General features: G+C 34.9%; 1 protein-coding gene across 11 annotated transcripts in view; it reads right to left on the reverse strand.

Annotated features, from left to right (window-relative positions):
- Robo2 (roundabout guidance receptor 2) overlaps positions 1-21,660 on the reverse strand; it is a 1,540,028-nt gene that overhangs the window by 1,171,283 nt on the left and 347,085 nt on the right. The gene's annotated exons all lie outside the window — the stretch shown is intronic.

Consider the following 21,660-nt stretch of genomic DNA (forward strand, 5'->3'; position numbering starts at 1 on the left):
GCAACATTGATTAGGGAAACATGATTATTATTGGGGAATGAAAGACTTATTTATAGATTTTAAAAATTAAGTGTGTTCTTGCTATATGTTAAATGTCTACATTATGCACTTTAAAAATGGAAAAACTAAGAAAGAATTCTGAATTTTTCTGCTCTGCTAAGCAACAAAAAAATAAATATGATGTGTATGGTGAATTTAGAAAGCTTATTCATCTCTAATGTGAAAGAGGGGTGGCTTAAAATAATTTTAACACAACTATATCTCCATAAAAATATCTATAAAATATTTAACTAAGTATTTAATTTAACTTAAATAAATACTGAAAATATATCTCTCATAAACTAAATCATATATGCATGCTAAATTACATATACTATCATGATATTCTTCAAGGGAAAATTTCATGAAAGGTTAAATTAAATGCTTTTCACAAGATGCCTCTGGACAAAGAGAATGATTCAGATGAGAAAGTTGAGTGTATAACAAAATTCCTTGTGTCCACCGTGACTCATTTTTAACTCTTCTATGACAGCATTCTATTTAAGTATAGTGAATCAAAATATGGACAGATTAGTTTTTCTATTTATTTTCTCTATCATATAACTGAATGAAAGTTGCATATATGACATCTATATATGTAATTACAGATATAAAATCATGTGCTTTCTATTGTTTCTAGGTGATTATAATTTTGATATGGTTGCATTTGTACTTAGTTCTTGAGGGCAGCAAGCTAGGTCATTGAGTATACTACAGAAGGAATCTGAAGTGATTCAAGTATCCAGAATTGTTGTTTGTGTTCAATATTCCTAATGAAGTAGAGAGTTATTAAGAGGAACACACATATGCACTCTTCTGGCCTCCACAGACACCAACACAGATGTGGATCACATACATGCATGTAGGCAAACCATACATTTTGGAAAAAAAACAAAACAAACAAACAAAAAACTCAGGGCCTCAAATGTTCTATAACACTGAAGTATATCCCTAATTCCCTGAAACACATTTTGTAACCTTTGCAACTTCTGTTCTAGAGAGAAATACAACAGAGAACAAATGGAGAAGCCAGACAAACTGAAATTATAAAATCAAACACACTGGGCACATCGGGTTATGTTTTATCCTCTTTTTGGTATATGCAGCGAACAAATGAGGAGAATTTTTGATGAATTCATGTTGTTTATTTAAAGACACTCTTGTGCAAAATAACCAGACACATACAGTTACATATTTTGATAAAAACTAACAAGTCTCATGATTATATTTTTAAGATATCATAAAGAAAATTATACATGCAGGATTAAAATGGGCTTTTACCTTCATGCAACTAGGAGTGCTCATATGTAATGGCTTTAGCATAGGATAAAAAACAAACAAACAAAAAACAATCAAAGTAAAATTCGTCATGCATGAAGGGCAAAAATCACATTTAGGCTTGCCAGTCAAATTAGAAGTGGATTTCTTAGTTAAAAAAAGAAATGTTGTCACTATAAGAACAGTCTCAAATATTTTGATCCAGGTGATCAATTTATGTGACATATATTGTATGTATGCATATATGATGATCATATGTTCATTTGTAATTAATATATATATATAACAATAAATATTCTACTTGTTTATAAAATTATATTTGATTTTGACTGAGCACACATATTTTCTGTGCCTATTTTCTGTGCAGTTAGATTTTAGAGGGGACTTTGATACATGCTGCAGGGGTGCCAGCTATAACTAAACATCGACCAAGGTCTGAGAAGGTCAAATCAAGAGGTTGAAATCAAGCAGCATAGAATTGAGAATGACAGAGGAACTAAGAGTCAAACAGGTGAAAGTCATAAAGAAAGAAAACGGAATGGGATCAAAGTTTGACTGAACAGAAGTGGAGAGGATATATATATATATATATATATATATATATGAAATAGAAACTTTCCTTCAAGAGGCAACTTGTAAGTATGAGTGACTAGAGTCACTGGGTGAAGAAAAGCTACTCCTAGTTTCTGTGAATAAAGTGTCCCTTGTGAATTTTCTTGAATGGTAAGTAGTTTCCAGGTTATCTATTGCTTTAATGACTTCTTGCTCTGAACACATACGAAGTAGAACCTTTTTTACATTTAGAAGGAGGAAAATGTTAAGAAACACCATTTCATCATTATTATTCTATATAACTTGGTAATATTTACCTCACTGCTAAATTCTCTGTACATGACCACCCATGATTTAAACTGCTTATTCCTGAAATCTCTATCTTAGTTATTCCACTTGAAGTGGGAGAAAGGCTTCAGAATGATAAATACCACTGAAACCAACTATAAACAACATCTGATTCATATAGACTGAAACTTGTTATAAGTAAAGAATGATTTAGATAGAGCGCATTTAGCACTGTCGAGCGACGAACATTTATTATAAGAACACCACCACAGATGAAGCCGTGGTAGATAGTAAACCATCAATCAGATGCAGCCCCACAACAAATTGTGCCTCATCAACTGCTTTAATATGTCATGAAGCTTCCAAATAGACATCACTGGGCCATTTGTTAAGCATAAACTACTTTTTCACTGACAAAGCAAAGGACATTTGGTATTTTCATTTATATGTAATATCAGAATAAATTGATGAGATCTAGACATCTAAAATAGAATTTCTATGTGGACAGGTTGTTGAAATTCAGAGCCTGCTCTCTTCCTCCAAATTAGTACTAAAGAGGTTTTCTATTTTCTATTTTTACAAATGGCTTAAGATAGAGGATCTATTTAGCTTTTGAAATGCTAACATTATATATTATATCAAAAATGTGTTTCTGTTACAGTAGAGTGGAGAAAATATGTTTAGCACTTTCTGTTATACATCTAAGTATTGAGAGATTTTAAAGAAACATTGCAGGTAGAGAAAAAAGGTATGTCTGAATGCCCCAAAACACATGCATGTGTGTTCAACATGATTAGGAAATTATTATTTAATGCTACAAAATAAGATATTTTAGGGAAATCACAATGAAGCCCTGACCCCTAACAGTAGGAAATGCCTTCTATTCTTTCTACCACCTTTGATTTCCTATGAAATTTATGTACCCATGGAATCAATTGAACATACCTGTGTTCTACTCCCAGTATGTATAACTGTGCTTTATATTGTATGCCTTTTTTTATTTATTTATTTATTTATTTATTTATTTATTTATTTATATTTTATTTATTTATTTTTTTAATATTTTTATTACATATTTTCCTCAATTACGTTTCCAATGCTATCCCAAAAGTCCCCCATAGCGCCCCCCACTTCCCTACCCACCCATTCCCATTCTTTTGGCCCTGGCATTCCCCTATATTGGGGCATATAAAGTTTGTGAGTCCAATGGGCCTCTCTTTCCATTGATGGCTGACTAGGCCATCTTTCGATACATATGCAGCTAGAGACAAGAGCTCCGGGGTTCTGGTTAGTACATCATGTTGTTCCAACAATAGGGTTGCAGATCCCTTTAGCTCCTTGGGTACTTTCTCTAGCTTCTCCATTGGGAGCCCTGTGATACATCCAATAGCTGACTGTGAACATCCACTCCTGTGTTTGCTAGGCCCCAGCATCGTCTCACAAGAGACAGTTATATTTGGGTCCTTTCAGCAAAATCTTGCTAGTGTATGCAATGGTGTCAGCGTTTAGAAGTTGATTATGGGATGGATCCCTGGATACGGCAGTCTCTAAATGGTCCATCCTTTCATCACAGCTACGAACTTTGTCTCTGTAACTCCTTCCCTGGGTGTTTTGTTCCCAATTCTAAGAAGGTGCACAGTGTCCACACTTTGGTCTTCATTCTTCTTGAGTTTCATGCGTTTAGCAAATTGTATCTTAAATCTTGGGTATCCTAAGTTTTGGGCTAATATCCACTTATCAGTGAATACATATTGTGTGAGTTCTTTTGTGATTGTGTTACTTCACTCAAGATGATGCCCTCCAGGTCCATCCATTTGGCTAGGAATTTCATAAATTCATTCTTTTTAATAGCTGAGTAGTACTCCATTGTGTAAATGTACCATAATTTCTGTATCCATTCCTCTGTTGAGGGACATCTGGCGGTTCCTCAGAAAATTGGACATAGTACTACCGGAGGATCCAGCAATACCTCTCCTGGGCATATATCCAGAAGATGTCCCAACCGGTAAAAAGGACACATGTTCCACTATGTTCATAGCAGCCCTATTTATAATAGCCAGAAGCTGTATGCCTTTTTAATCCTATGTACTAATAACTGGTTACTACTTTGTATTGCCCTTTCAGTTCAGACTGTTAGCTCTCATATATAATGTATTGTTGTTAGCCAGTTTCAGACATGACCTTAAACCCAGATGTGTACATAAGAAAATGTTAATAGAGTTCTTGATTTAGAACTACTGATGTCATAGTCCAGTTTTCCGATCAAATGTAGAGGCATGTTGTTGTGTTTTTCCACGACAGCCAGACTATTTGCTACTTTCCCCCTTTCAATGTCTCCTATGGGGTCACAAGTAAGATTAAGATTCAAGTTGTCTTAAAAAAAATTCACCACTACCATTGAAAGAACAAGCCAAAGGGACTTTGATGTGATATCTAAGTAGAATGTTCTGTTCTTTCTCCAATTTTGGAACATTGTCTAACCTGAAGAAATTAATTTTCCTTATATATTTATTTTATTTGTAATAATATATGTATATTTATATGTATATATGTTTGTGTATATATATATGTGTGTATATATGTATGCATGTGTGTATGTATATGTATATATATTTATACATATTTATATATATAAATATGTATTATATATATTTATATATATAAAATATTAGCACATATGTTTCTTTTCTTTCTGCCTGTGTGTGTGTGTGTGTGTGTGTGTGTCGTCATGTCTTATGTGCAAGCTAGTGCCTGCAAGTGTCAAAATAGAACAGTGGATCTCGTGGAGCTAGAACTATAGGCAGTTGTAAGCATGTGGCTTGAATGCTGAAAAACAAACTATGGTCCTCTCCAGAAGCAGAAAACACTTTAAACTACCAAGCTCTCTCCAAATTAGGAACTTACTTTCAAATTTCTATTAACCATTGAATTGATTGAATTGACTTTGGGACTACAATGTATAATAGGCATAATTCCTTGCAAGGGATCACCAAGGATCCAGAACAGAAAACAACCATGTAATATTTTTTAAACCTAATATCTTTCCATAGTAGAATGCAGAATCTAGGGACTCCAGGGAGTGCTTTCTTAATGGCAGAGATGTCTCTAGATTCTTAATTTTAGAAAAAGTATGCACTGTGATTTCTGTTTTTAGATTACTTAATGTATTATTATTATTATTATTAATTTTTTAGCTTTCTTGGCCTGTTCTAGTCCGAGGGACATTTTCAAAACTAACATTTTCAAAAAAAAATTTTTTATAATTTCTAACTTATAGAAAGGTCCAAGAAGAGCACAGAGATTTACCAGATATTCTTTACCCAGATTTGACAAATGAGAGAAACATGTATCTTGTTGGCTTTCTTTCTTTCTTATTAGTTTTTAATTAAACCATTTCAAAAGAGTGGCTGGGAGTGGAGAGAACTCTTGCTTAGCATGGTGGAATCCTGGGTTGAATGCCTAGCTCACCATGCCTCACCACCACTATTACCCACGCCCCTCCAAAAACAAGAAGGGTAATGCTTTTACAAGCACTGGGCATGCCAAGCCAGCACCCAAGTGTTACGTGTGTCCCAGGATAGCTATGTCAGCCTTGCGATTTTATTCTGCATTGTTCCACTCACAGGTCACAGAGGCAATGAAATTGGCTGTGCTCCCTGTGAGAAGTCTCTTGGCCCTGTATCCATCATAGAGCACATGTGTATCCCACTGGCTCCTTCATTCCATACTGTGAATCATGGTCAGGGTTGGAGAAAATGAATCATGACATGTGTACACTTTCTGTGTCTGGATTGGGCAGTTTAGCTGACTTCCTCTGATCTTCGTAGTTCTTTTTTTTTTTTTTTTTTTTGGAATTTAACTAGTCTAGCATTGTGGCAAAGCAAATGCTTAGTCATTTCTTATGGATATTGGTGTCTTGTCATTCATTACAAGGTTGGGGATATATGACAATTAGTGACATAGTACATTAAGCCAAATGATACATTTTATAGTAGATAACAAATACACAAATTTTGAAAGTATTCTCAAAAAATTAGCAAATCTTTATTAATATGTAATGAGGAAGCATTATCAAGTAATTAAGTTACCACAGCTAATATTTCTGGTTACATCTTCATATTAGTTAATAAAATATTCACAAGACTTTTATTTCTTTTTATATGCCAATAGAACCTGAGGGTTGGATGGGAACATAGAAATAATTTCCCTCATAATAAAGATTATGTTATCTCAAATCTTTAGTGATGATAAATATCACTGTCAGTGACTTTGTTGCATGGTTATCTATGAATCATCCACACTAAGATTTTTGTTATTATATTGATAAAATCTGGGAATTCTTTGGGCACCAATAAATACAGGAAGACATCCTTTCCACCTATGTACTTTCTCCTTTTTTCATTACTCGTCTTTTGGCCAAGGTAAGCAAGTTAAAAAAATCCTTTTCATTTTCTTTGAAACATTAGCCATACTATGCCTTTTTCTATATGTGGCCATTCCTGTTCCCTTATCCAGGTAATGAACTATATTGCAGTATTTTATTTAAACCACTTGCCAAAATTTTAAGATTTCATCATTATCTGTGAGTTCTTTCTTATAATTTTCCAAAAGATGGTGACTATGAAATATATATATGTAAAATTTTAATTTACATTATAATTTTAATTATATAATGTATATATGATATGTGTGTATATATGTATATATATATATGTGTGTGTGTATATATATGTATATTAAGAATATGTCCACAGTGTTAATCAGTCTAAACTTATTGACATTCACATATTACCTGCTTAAATTAAATTATAGTAATGACAACTGGTGTCAATGATATTAAACAACTCAATTTTAAACTAAAATGTTTATATTTGTGTAGACTAAATTATAACATGGTGAACTTTAAAGATCACAGTTTACTTTTGATAGAAGAATGAATTTTACTTAATTTTGATTAATAAAGTCAGGAAATCAAAATTTTAATTTAATAATACTGAAACTGACATGGCTGACCAAACTCCTAACTAGCATTAATTTTCCATCATTCTGATTTGGATTATGTGTTTCTGTGAGATAACTGAAAAGAAAATGTTCTTTACATAGTGAAATTGAAAATATCGTGAACAACAAGCTATATGGTTTAAGAATACACACATATAAATATAAGTAAACTAATATAAAATTTAAGTTAATAGTTTAAAAACAAGGTATCGTTAGTATCGAGTTTTATATAAAAGTAATTCTTTTTATCATGAAAAGTACATTATGTGTTAGTAGAGGTATGGAGAGCAAATGGATCCTGAATCCTCTTGGGTCACAGGTTTGGTCACTCGTACAGTATCTAGAGCTAGAATTTTCAGGAGGTGGTTGGGTGGTAAGCATGTGGTGACAGTTTTGGATTCTTTAATTGACAGATTGACAACTGAGTAGACTAGTCTCCAGATGTCTCTCTTTGGGAATTTTGTTTCTTTCAGGCTTTTACTAGGCATAGGTATCTTTCACCTCATTAACTCACGATGCTCTGGATTATCTAAAGTCAATTCCATGTAGCAAACTAACTAGGGGCTGGGACCAGGAGTCAAAATCCTTTCTCACTTAAATCTCACTTAAATGGTCTTTCTTGGGTACTTGATAAGGGGGGGGGGAAGCCAACTAACAAACCATTCAAATATAATAATGGCTTAAATGTAAACATATTCCTCAATTCAATGCCCGTTGGCCTTATCAAGCAAAAACATTAAAAATGGGCATACTTTTGAGATAATTATTCTAAAATGTTTTCAAGTGAACATTCAGATTTTTGGACAAAGATATTAAAACCATCATACACAATATAAAACAAGAGAGAGATAAGGAGTCAAAATATTATGCCAAATACTATGATTGTCAAATATATACTACATGCTATACATTTAACATTTATATTATTGTAATAATTGTGAATTATTGATACTTATCACTTGCTTTTTCATGAATTCTACATGACCTATCAACCATAACAATTAGAAAAACATAATTCTAAGCCTTCTATTTTAAGAGTGTTATTAGAAAATACTTGTGCACAGCCTGCTACCTGCTTCTCCCATGCATTTAGAAAGTCATCTTAAATTATCTTAGAAATAAACTCAAGGAAATTATTGTAGGATAATTGCACATCAGGCTTTCCTTCCTTAAATCATTAGTGATTTAGTGCATTTAATCATTTCCATATCTAGAAAAGCATCCATATCTAAATTCAGACTATATTCTAATGCAAGGCCTGTCAACTTCACCTCTCTCTTTTTATCCTTTGACAAAAATAATTGATATTAATAAGAGGGAGCTATTGTAATATTCTAAATCTTACAAATGAATATATAAGTGTCAGAGCATTTTAAGGGTTGTGTGATATTAAATATTGCATGAGAGAGTGCATTAATTTACTTAACAACACTTCATGTTGAAGATACCTGATCTGTTTGTAATATTCTGATAGTCAATACACTTCACTTATCATAAATTCATAAGCTAATTTCAAAGCAAATAATAAATACGTTATATTTATTATAGTTATTTTTCTTCTCCGACACAACCAGACCACTTTAAATGCCAATATGTTTGGTAATTAGATCTTTTCATTTAGTTGGTTTGGATTTGTTTGTTTTTTGTTTTTTGTTTTTGTTGTTGTTTGAGACAGGGTTTCTCCATGTAGCGGTGCTGTCCTGGAATTTGCACTTGTAGCCCAGGCAAAACTAAAGCTCAGAGAGCTGCATGCTTATACCCACAGAGTGCTGGGATGAAAGGTGTGTCTGATACCTAAACCACAAAAAGACCCAACAAAGATAGAAAACTTCAGACCAATATCCCTTATGAATATTGATGCAAAAATCCTCAATAAAGTTCTTGCTAACCGAATCCAAGAACACATCAAAACAATCATCCATCCTGACCAAGTAGGTTTCATCCCAGGGATGCAGGGATGGTTCAATATACGGAAATCCATCAACGTAATCCAGTATATAAACAAACTCAAAGACAAAAACCACATGGTCATCTCGTTAGATGCAGAAAAAGCATTTGACAAGATCCAACACCCATTCATGATAAAAGTCTTGGAAAGATCAGGAATTCAAGGCCCATACCTAAACATGATAAAAGCAATCTACAGCAAACCAGTAGCCAACATCAAAGTAAATGGTCAGAAGCTTGAAGCAATCCCTCTAAAATCAGGGACTAGACAAGGCTGTCCACTTTCTCCATACCTATTCAACATTGTACTTGAAGTCCTAGCCAGAGCAATTCGACAACAAAAGGAGATCAAAGGGATACAAATTGGAAAAGATGAAGTCAAAATATCACTTTTTGCAGATGATATGATAGTATATATAAGTGACCCTAAAAATTCCACCAGAGAACTCCTAAGCCTGATAAACAGCTTCGGTGAAGTAGCTGGCTATAAAATTAACTCAAACAAATCAATGGCCTTTCTCTACACAAAGAATAAACAGGCTGAGAAAGAAATTAGGGAAACAACACCCTTCTCAATAGTCACAAATAATATAAAATATCTTGGCGTGACTCTAACTAAGGAAGTGAAAGATCTGTATAATAAAAACTTCAAGTCTCTGAAGAAAGAAATTATAGAAGATCTCAGAAGATGGAAAGATCTCCCATGCTCATGGATTGGCAGGATCAACATTGTAAAAATGGCTATCTTGCCAAAAGCAATCTACAGATTCAATGCAATCCCCATCAAAATTCCAAATCAATTCTTCAACGAATTAGAAAGTGCAATCTGCAAATTCATCTGGAATAACAAAAAACCTAGGATAGCAAAAACTCTTCTCAAGGATAAAAGAACCTCTGGTGGAATCACCATGCAGGACCTAAAGCTCTACTACAGAGCAATTGTGATAAAAACTGCATGGTACTGGTATAGTGACAGACAAATAGACCAATGGAATAGAATTGAAGACCCAGAAATGAACCCACACACCTATGGTCACTTGGTCTTCGACAAGGGAGCTAAAAACATCCAGTGGAAGAAAGACAGCATTTTCAACAAATGGTGCTGGCACAACTGGTTGTTAACATGTAGAAGAATGCGAATCGATCCATTCCTATCTCCTTGTACTAAGGTCAAGTCTAAGTGGATCAAGGAACTTCACATAAAACCAGAGACACTGAAACTTATAGAGGAGAAAGTGGGGAAAAGCCTTGAAGATATGGGCACAGGGGAAAAATTCCTGAATAGAACAGTAATGGCTTGTGCTGTAAGATCGAGAATTGACAAGTGGGACCTCATTAAACTACAAAGCTTCTGCAAGGCTAAAGACACCATCAATAAGACAAAAAAACCACCAACAGATTGGGAAAGGATCTTCACCTATCCTAAATCAGATAAGGGACTAATATCCAATATATATAAAGAACTCAAGAAGGTGGACTCCAGAAAGTCAAATAACCCCATTAAAAAATGGGGCTCAGAACTGAACAAAGAATTCTCACCTGAGGAATACCGAATGGCAGAGAAGCACCTGAAAAAATGTTCAACATCCTTAATCATCAGGGAAATGCAAATCAAAACAACCCTGAGATTCCACCTCACACCAGTCAGAATGGCTAAGATCAAAAATTCAGGTGACAGCAGATGCTGGCGAGGATGTGGAGAAAGAGGAACACTCCTCCATTGTTGGTGGGATTGCAAGCTTGTACAACCACTCTGGAAATCAGTCTGGCGGTTTCTCAGAAAATTGGACATAGTACTACCGGAGGATCCAGCAATACCTCTCCTGGGCATATATCCAGAAGATGTCCCAACCGGTAAAAAGGACACATGCTCCACTATGTTCATAGCAGCCCTATTTATAATAGCCAGAAGCTGGAAAGAACCCAGATGTCCCTCAACAGAGGAATGGATACAGAAATTATGGTACATTTACACAATGGAGTACTACTCAGCTGTTAAAAAGAATGAATTTATGAAATTCCTAGCCAAATGGATGGACCTGGAGGGCATCATCTTGAGTGAAGTAACACAATCACAAAAGAACTCACACAATATGTATTCATTGATAAGTGGATATTAGCCCAAAACTTAGGATACCCAAGATATAAGATACAATTTGATAAACGCATGAAACTCAAGAAGAATGAAGACCAAAGTGTGGACACTGTGCACCTTCTTAGAATTGGGAACAAAACACCCAGGGAAGGAGTTACAGAGACAAAGTTCGTAGCTGTGATGAAAGGATGGACCATTTAGAGACTGCTGTATCCAGGGATCCGTCCCATAATCAGCTTCTAAACGCTGACACCATTGCATACACTAGCAAGATTTTGCTGAAAGGACCCAAATATAGCTGTCTCTTGTGAGACGATGCCGGGGCCTAGCAAACACAGGAGTGGATGTTCACAGTCAGCTATTGGATGTATCACAGGGCTCCCAATGGAGAAGCTAGAGAAAGTACCCAAGGAGCTAAAGGGATCTGCAACCCTATTGTTGGAACAACATGATGTACTAACCAGAACCCTGGAGCTCTTGTCTCTAGCTGCATATGTATCGAAAGATGGCCTAGTCGGCCATCAATGGAAAGAGAGGCCCATTGGACTTGCAAACTTTATATGCCCCAATATAGGGGAATGCCAGGGCCAAAAGAATGGGAATGGGTGGGTAGGGAAGTGGGGGGCGCTATGGGGGACTTTTGGGATAGTATTGGAAAATATAATTGAGGAAAATATGTAATAAAAATATATTAAAAAAAAATTATGCTTAAGGAACTTGTAATGTTGTTGGCAGCTTATGCTGGTCACACTATTAGCAATTTTTAAAAACAAAACAAAACTATTTTCAGTAAGAGTATACAGTACCGGTACCATCTTTTCCCCAGTAAATATTTGGAAAAATTTACAGGTGAAAAAAAAAAAAAAAAAAAAAAAAGAAAGGTGTGTCCCACAATATCCATCAATGGTAGATGGATCTTAATTGAGAATGTTAAACAAATTTTGTTTTATCCATTCAAAGATTACTGTTTTTGTAAAAAATCCTGAAAATGTCTATAGACATTGGATCTTTGGAGATATTTTGAATATATAGTATGTAAATTACATAAAGCTTCAATCTTGAATTATTAACTCATAACAAACACACTATCAGATATGTTAGAAGATGAAAACACTTGCAAGTTAGTTAGAGGGGACAAAAAAATCCCTGTGTAATTTCCTGCTAGTAAATACTGCCACAGACCCAGTAACTATGACATTTGAAAGTCAACCTAATTTACTAAGTGTGTCAATGCATTTTAAAGTAAAATTTTCTATTAATAAGGTACTCTACAAATTTTATCAAGGTAACTTGAGATTATAGGATCACATGAGTATATTCTATTTATCTCAGGGAAACAAGGCCCATGAACTATTAGACACACTATCCCAAGGAAAAGATATATATCTATATCCCAAGGAAAAGATATATATATCCTTGGGTCCCATAAAGCAATAGTCACCTAACATTGCAATAGTTTGGTCTCATAGCAACCTATCAGATGATACCTAGTGGGTGTCAGCATCAATAAACAGAGAACTGCATGAGGGTCCCTGGAATTTTATCCAATCACTGACAAGGCTTACTTACATCTCTGTGGTCACCCACCTGAACATGGACTTGGACCCACCACTTTTAGGCCTTGGACACTTCTTCAACAACCTTTCAGCTCACAGCTGGAATGGCCTCACTCTCAGTTCTTTGCTCTCAGACATCTGGCCTGGTTTCTTATGTCATCAATATAAACTATCTCTCAGCCTACCTCTGAAATTTGCTATAGTCTCTTTCACCTGTACAATTCTGTAATCCACATGAATGTGCCAAGATACACAGATGTACTTACTGAATTGTGTTATGAGTATTAATTTCAATAATTAAGAAAGAATAAAAGAATACGCATTTACTTCAGCCATGTAAGTGGGTTCATATGACAAATTGCTGTCATTTGAGTTGCTAAATATTGTGAATTTTCTGTTATTCAATAAAGTCTGCTGCTGTGAGAAGATAGACATGGTGAGTTCTGTTGTTCATTTAACTAACATCATTAGCTGACATTGACTGAAAAAGTCACATGTATTAAAGACAAGGCATTATTGATACATCCATTTCATTTGTGAAGCTAGAGAATTGAACACACACACATGCATACACAAACACTTTAATGACTTGCTGTTGACACCTCAAAATATTTCCATGAGTACCTAAGTCTCAGCTTCCATATTATTCTTTTAGGTAGAATTCAGGTTGGGGGGGGAAAACATGTCACAAAGAAATTGAACATTTATTGTGCTGTGAGGTTCTCCTCTGTGATAATAGCTGAATGTTGAAGATATGAGGTGATCGTTTTTGAACACAAAATTTCCACTATTTCTCCATGTTTATGTATTATTCGGACAGATAGTGACCCAGAAATAGAAAAAAAAATGCTTCTTATCTCTTAAAACTTTTATTGAGCAGGATTCAAAATGCACAGTTGAGTGCTGTTCTCTGTGTATTTAACTCAGAGGGAGAAAAAAAAGAAGCTGTTTGGTGCCTATTTTAGAATCATTGGCAACAGAACAGACAAGGAAGCTTATACTAGGAGTCATAGAGATACATATGAAAAAAAATAAAAGTTTAAAATTAATTTGAACTCGTAACGTACCACGTGGAAATCTAAAAATCAGTTTCCACATGGAACAGCATGAAAGCTTTCCTTGCCATCTGGGATTGGACCTGGCTCATTCAATTCCAGTTCTGCCCTCGTGCATGCTCCAATTTTATATATATTACATGGAAATTATAATCTCTAAGATGCCTAAGCCTCTCTTTGAATTTTTTAAAAACTCAGTTGTTGTGTTTTTCTTATCTGGTCAATTCTCTCCAAACAGTATTCTACTTATGTAGGTAGTTGTCTTTATTTTAAACAATGTATGATATAATTCTTTGGTTTATTGGAGCAATAGATCACAGCTGCATTTTCAAATATAATGTTTTTTTATTTATTCATTGAAAATTGGACTTAAAAAAAAACACAAGAAAAAGCAGCAAAATTTTTAACACATTTGGTGAGCCTAAAATATATATTGATGAATTCAAATGAAGGAGAATAAAATTTCAATTTAGACTATTCAAGCTATAAAGCAATTAAAATGCAATCCTAGTATATAGGCATAGGAGTAAATTCTATTACTCATATGAAGCATTAGCACAAACAAGAATGTTCAGTAAATTGAACAAATAACTATTACATTTTCCCACATTTTGTGGCAGAGTTTCACTCATTTAACCCAGGCTAGCCTCAAACTCTGTATTCATTACTGGGAATGATTTGGGGTTTCTAATCTCCCTCTCTCCCTTTCCCAGTGATATGTGGCACCATATTCAGTTTATGTCCAGTGACCTGGGCATAAACACCCTGAGCCTCCGGTTTTAGTTTTCTAGATGCATGTGTTTGTTTTGTGTACTTACAGCAAACAATTTTATGGAAAAAAGTATTTTACATATACATTATTTTGCCCACATGCAGTTCTATGAAAATTTTGAGAATCACACAAGTTGAAGAAGCTGATCTCAGATTTCACTGATAACAAATGGTTGAAATATAGGTAGAGAGGCAATACTTCTTATCTTTGACAACAAGAACAAGTTAGTTTGGCAAGCATGACTGACCATGTTGTAATGTTAGTTTAACTATGACGTATTATTAGGAAACAGAATACAAGACTGCACAGATTAAAAAAAATGACACAAATTTAAGCAAAAAAAAAAAAGAGCATATAAAAAATGCATCCTCCTGCTACACCACCTGAATTGGTGATTATCGCTGGTCCCATGCAGTAAGGGAAAGACCATGCAAGTTACAAGTAACAGTGACTTCTAATAGCTTTAACTCATCATCTTAAAATTATTAGTTATAATTTTCCTTTGAAAAAGAGTCTGCTGCCACTCATAACATATTTAACTCTTAGACCAACCAATTTACATAAGAGTCTTCAAACAGATTCATGAAATTATACTGATATATATGAATATATACCCATAGGCATTGAAAATTAAAACTGTAAATCTCAAATACTATCCAATAATTTAAATATGATTCAAAGAATTCTTGGGTTTTTTTTTTTTAGGATAGCTATATCTGAGCCTTTATTATATGTTCTTAACACTATAAAATCCCTTCTACATATATTTTGTAACTAGTAATTGAAACTAATTTGCACATGTAAATAGTTCAGTGCCACAGTATAAATATGGATTAATTATATACTAGATGTTTATAGAAGCATTCATTACTGATCTAAAAACTATATGTATGTGTACTGACATGCATGCCAATGTCTTATAGAATTATTAAAAAAATCTTTAAAAATTTGTGTAAATTATTTTGAAGTATCAGTGCACTTGAGATAATTTGTACAACACAGCCATCCCAAGGTAACTAAACTGTTTTCAATGGGAAGTTTTTAGGAAACATGGTATTAGAGATTAAATTTGTCACACAGGTACAAGACCTTTTTTAAAATGCTACATATATGGTTATATTCTCTGGTCACTTAGATTTTTATCTTGGGAGTACTTGATAAGTACTTTTTGAATGAGTGGATTCCTAGGATTAAGTATTCTACTAGACCACACACGTCCATGGGGTGCAGCTCATGGTTGAAGGTATACCCTTAGGTGCATTTTTCAACTTTGGATGTACAAGTTACCTTCACGATGACTGACAGACCATAAACAGAAAGAAATGGTCATTTAAGCATCTCCATCCAATAAAACATCAAGTTTAACTCATAACATTTGATGACTCTTATCCTTAACATCCCCACACGCATCTCTATACAGTTCATGACCTCCGAAAACATGGGCAAAACACTCTATTAAATCAACACAGGCTGCACTGCCTGGCCAGGAAAAGTCCTCTTGCTTGTGTGAATTCTGGAAGACACTTCATTTATGACTTTTATTAGCTGGTAACTATTACATTAGGGATTTAGCACTGTGTCCCTGTCTCCAGAACACAGTATTGGTCTTTATTTCAGGCTGGTGTCTTCTTTCATGACAGAGCTTTTGACATTGATTTAAAAAAAAAAAAGGAACTGCACTGAGCTTATATAGGATATATCTTTTCCTTTTTTGCTGTGAACTCTTCATAAATTGGGACATTTCATGAATTTATATTTTTACCCTCACTAGAAAATAAAATCATTGTATTTTTGAAAATAATTGCTATGAAAAAAACCAGAAAATTATTTTCTCCATGTAAGAACACTGGATTATTAATTGGGTAGTTTGTACAGTGCTTGAACTCAAGCTAGAATCATCCAGCTAAACGTCATAGCTTAATGATCACATTTTCCTGCTGGACTACATAATAATGAAATGAACACTATACCACTCACTTCAACCCCCAAACCCTCCATTAAAAAATGAACTCTGAAATGTATAGTAGGCTTCATTTTGTTGAGCCTATTATATGTAAATGCCAGTAGGCCTGATAATTCAAAAATAACTGAAAGTACATTACAGTAATCCATGCGTCCATGGCCAGTCACGTAATCTCATCCTTTAAAAGTATTACTCATTCTAATTTCATATTGAACTGATACCTAACAACCATGACTTCCACAGAAAGAAAATAGTTGGCAACCCCCCCACACTCTAATTTAGCAATATAAACTATTTCTCAGGCCATTTTTCCTTCAATGGGAATTATAATAGTAATCCAGTAAAGAGACATTGAGACCTATCAAATCACAAACTGTAACCGTTTCTATCTTTTAAAACCAGTATACATTTAATATGAAATGGCAAAGCATCATCTAAGGTAATGTGCTCAGCAACATGCATCATCAAGAAGATGAGCAATTTGAAGGACCAATTCAATGGTGGCACTGAAATTTTTATTCTAAATTGAGGTATTTGATGTTCTATGAAAGAGACACTGATGAAAAATATGATTTGAGTATTTCTACTTTCCTTCTTGAAATTGTCCAACTCTATCCTTTTTTGGATTTTAATATATTAATTACTCGGCTGGAGATATATTAATAGAAACATTTAATCTAGTTGAATATATTCAAGAAAATGAAATATGAGTTCCTAGGGTCTAAATATCTCACAATGTAATAGCTTCTCATTATCACGGCTAAAGCAAGTTAGTGCACCAGCCATTTTCCAAACCAACGTGTCCTTCAAAGAAACACCATTTCCTTTGGCAAAACTGAACACCACCTGTCAGGTTCCAGATAAGGACTTTGGATATTTGGTCTCCTTAAGCAGTGCTCCTGGATGAAAGTGGTCTTAAGGACTCAGCAAACATTGACTGAAAAACAACTTCCAAATGTCAGGACAACTCAAGCACTAAAGATGCTTTGGTATTTGGAAATATACAGGTCTTTCTAGTATTTTATGCCCCCCCCCCTTCTCACAAATACCTCTCTCTTCAAGGAACTTGGCTTCTTAATTATAGTAAAAATTTTTTAGCAACTAAGAGATTGCTTTCTTAAGTAATCACATTTGATTCATATAAGCTTCAGTTGACTTCAGGATGAACTTCACAAGTTTGGTCTGGAGCCTAGTACTAGTGAAGCCGCAGAAGCCCAATAAGAAAGTCTTCAGGTAATTCAAACGCAAATCGCCAGTGTCATGTTGAAACTATTTAAAAACTTTTATATGTGTGTGTGTGTGTGTGTGTGTATGTGTGTGTAAACCATTCATACACATAAAATAAAAACAAATCTAAAAATAGTTTTCAACATGTCACTCCTGACTTACATTATATATTATATATTATACTATGTATAATGTGTATATCTATATAATATATATACATAATCACTGTGTGCATATCTGGTGTATGTACATGTATGTATACACCTGGTGCCTGCAGAGGTCAGAAGAGGTTGTTAGATTCTTTAAAACTGGAGTTGCATACCATTGTGAGCTATCATGTGGATTTTGAGAATCAAACCCAAGTTCTCTGCAAGAACAACAAGTGTTCTTCATCACTGAATCATTGCTTGAGCCCCCAATCGTTCAAATTTTACTAGGAAATATATTCTTTGATCAGTGTTCTTAATAATAATCAAGTCATAACTTAAGTTCAAAACATGTAATTTCTACTAGAGAATATATATTTTCTCAATCCTAAAATTCGCATGATATACTATGCTCTATGAGTTACTTCATAAAATAAATGTTTTATTAGTTCCTATATTGGTATAAGACTTTTGTAGTGACAGAAAACGTGTTTGCTGATATGAAATAGTTTTAAAGTAGTTTACAAAAAAAATTATTATACATTTTAAGGTCCAAAACACTTCAATAAATTGCAATGAATTCTGTTTTAATTGACAGTATATTAGATGGGACCATGCCGATAATGGTGCTTTCTGAATATCCTGTGTCCATGCTTCAATGCACTAGGAACTAAAATAACTCAATGGCATTGTGTGTGCTCATAACACATTCTAGTCATTTACAAAGGGACAAGATAACTGCCTGGGAAGTCTCCTTTGTTTAGCAAAGATAGACATGGACAGCCGGTTGCTGTAATATTATAAAAGGAAGCAAGGTGCTGTGTGTGTGTGGTGTGGTATGCTGTGGGGCAGGGCTGAAAGAGAATCTTCTGAATCATCAACTTTTGATAACTCATATTCTATCTCCCAGTGTTTGCGCCCGAATCTTCACTGGGAGGTTGTAGGAAACCAACAGATGTTTCCAGGAGGTTTACGAAGGATCAAGGCAAGTGTTTTTATGAGAGGGTACATAAGCAGAGCCAGGGGTAGCCCCGCCCCACTGAGATCCATCAGTAACTTTTCTGATTCCTCGTTCTTCATTCAGCACCCAATGCTAGAAGTTTGACTCTCATGTTTAATATCAAGGGTCTTAATTTCTACATTTAAAATGACTGTGTTTTATATCAAACAATCTTCACTTTAGTGACAGACACAAATTAAACTTAGCTTTATGTTTAGTTGTCACTAAGGTAAATACAGAGTTTCCTATCTGTGCATATTTGATGCACTTTGTTGTATGTATTGGAAGTGTGTAGTTGAAGGGTCTCTGCAGAGCTATGTCTATCTTCTAGTGTTTCTTCTCAGTGAGGATAATTGAATGTAAAATAATTGGGTTCTTTAATTTTAATGAACATGATGTCAGCTATGTTGTTAGGATTTCCAATGAGTATATAGTGAATACAAACTCTTATGATCAGTTCTGTTACGCTCTGAACTAATCAGATGGGACACTCTCCATTCCCTTAAGGAATCCATATAATGTGATTAAATAGAAAAGCATATGCCTCGGGGAAACCCTACTGGCCTACTAACCTACATTTGAAAGTCACACTCATTGATAAGCTGAAAACTGAAAAAAAAAATTCAGCAATTTCCCATCGCAGTGTTGTGCAAGTCAGTTCTCAGATATCCAGTCTGTTATGAATGGTGTGTTCTGTCTGCACTGCACTATCCTCTGCAGGCCACAACTACACACTGGTCTGTGATGGTACCAGTCCTCTCTGCACCAATAACCTCTTCCTTCAGAACCATCGTTCCTATTAATACAACAAAAATGGAAATTGTCAGCGTGGGCAGGTTGCCATATGGAGTTTGACAGCTGCTCAGTCAGATTAAGATAAACACAGGGGTGATGGGAGGGTAAAGAAAGGGGGTGGGCGGGCCATCACTCCTGAGGAAAACTCTTATTTGTCTAGTAGTATTTTGTTCAGGACTTTTAGGAATAGTATACCAGTTTTCAAGGTTTTGTTTATAAAGGTGTGCTAAGATGGGGTGACAGAAAGCAAACCAAAGAACCAAAGAACCTCCATTACAAAAAAGATGTTTAAAAAGATTTATTCCATTCCTGTCTGTACCATACATATAATACCTGTGCCAGATATGTTAAAAGTTAAAGACCCCTACTTCCTTGAAAGTGAAACAATATTAAAAAAAAAAACCACCTCTTCAAAATATGCTTTTAAAGACTTCATAATATGCCAAGGGGAAAAATGTAAGGATTTTACAACCCACTGAAAGATAACACACCACCATCAATAGCCAAGCTCATGAATAAATAAATATTTACAACATGTACATATGCATATCAAGGCAAGCTTGCATTTGCTGAAGCCCCGAATCTCTGCAACCAATTTATGCATTACATATACACTGATAAACAGAAGCATTGAAAAGGAAATTATTTCAAAGCACAGTCGACACATTGAAAGTTTTCTAGCAACTTGCCTTTAACAAGGAATAGAATACGTTGCTATGATTGCCTATTCCTGAACTTGACTGAGTCACATCATCACCATACAGCCTCGCTAGCATATTTCTAGCTGAGCTAGTTACAGAACATCAGAAAAAGAAAATGAGAAAAAAAAAAGAAAAAAAGAAAAACGTAGTGACATGTTCAAAGATGGAACATTCCAGACCTGATTTACAAATGAGATCTCAGGCATCTGTAGCTGAAGCTGTGTGGAATGGATAAACGCCTGGGAACGCGCACAAGCATTTTGACTAGGTTAACACTCTTCTAACTACTTGCAGCTCTTTAGCATGCTCGCCGGGTTTCCAGAGGTCTGCATCCAGTGCTGAAGTTTAACACAGGAAATTAAACTTTGACATGCTATAACTACTGACTGTCATTGAAAACTGTACATAAGAAATATAAGTTAACTCCCCTGACATCTCCTGGAGTCAATACCACCATACATCTTTTGATCCCAAGCCACCTAAAGCTGCCATGCGGGCTAACATAAATAACAAGCTGGCAGCGAGCAAGTGAAAAATCCATTGATAACACCAAGCAATACAGTAATGTGGTGATATAATTTACAAGGCCCAAGATGATTTGGCCCAGCATTCCTTGGGTGGATGTGCACCAGCAGTCTAAGTGCCTGCTGGAACTTCTCCATGGAAGGTATACAGGCAGATTTGTAATGTCTGGAAAACAACAAAAGGATAAAGGCAAAGATCAAACTGAAGGGGGCTTGGGTATTTTGAAAATCCTGCTATGATATGGTGATAAATTATCAAATTATCAGGTCAATGTCCCTGTTCTCTTGAACCTGCAATCATCACATGACATCAAAGCAAAGGTGTATATGTGTGTGTGGAGGGTGGAGGACACAGGTTTAGGAAACATTTCTAGAGGTAAGATATGCACAGCAATAGTTTCAGGAATCTTCCATCACAATTTTCCCTACAATGAACACACTCTCCCGGGATATTTCTGCAGAATCATTTTTAGTTTGCTGCATCCACGGAACACATACCTTGCTAACTTGTGTTTATATAAACAAATGTCATTGGGTGAAGCAGAACCGACTGAACTTTGAAAATTGGCAGGCTGGAAGTCTCAGAAAGCCACAGCTCAAATTTTTCAACAGCCAAAGAAAATGCATTACCAAGCTCCAAAGTACTGCAAGCCTTTTCCCCACCTCATTCAGCAGATACCTCTATTACTAAAGTTAACATGATTTATCTTTATTAACACAT

Source organism: Mus caroli, unplaced genomic scaffold, assembly GCF_978045245.1.
Source record: "Mus caroli unplaced genomic scaffold, Mus_caroli_1 scaffold_17, whole genome shotgun sequence".
In the NCBI taxonomy this organism is placed as follows: domain Eukaryota; kingdom Metazoa; phylum Chordata; class Mammalia; order Rodentia; family Muridae; genus Mus; species Mus caroli.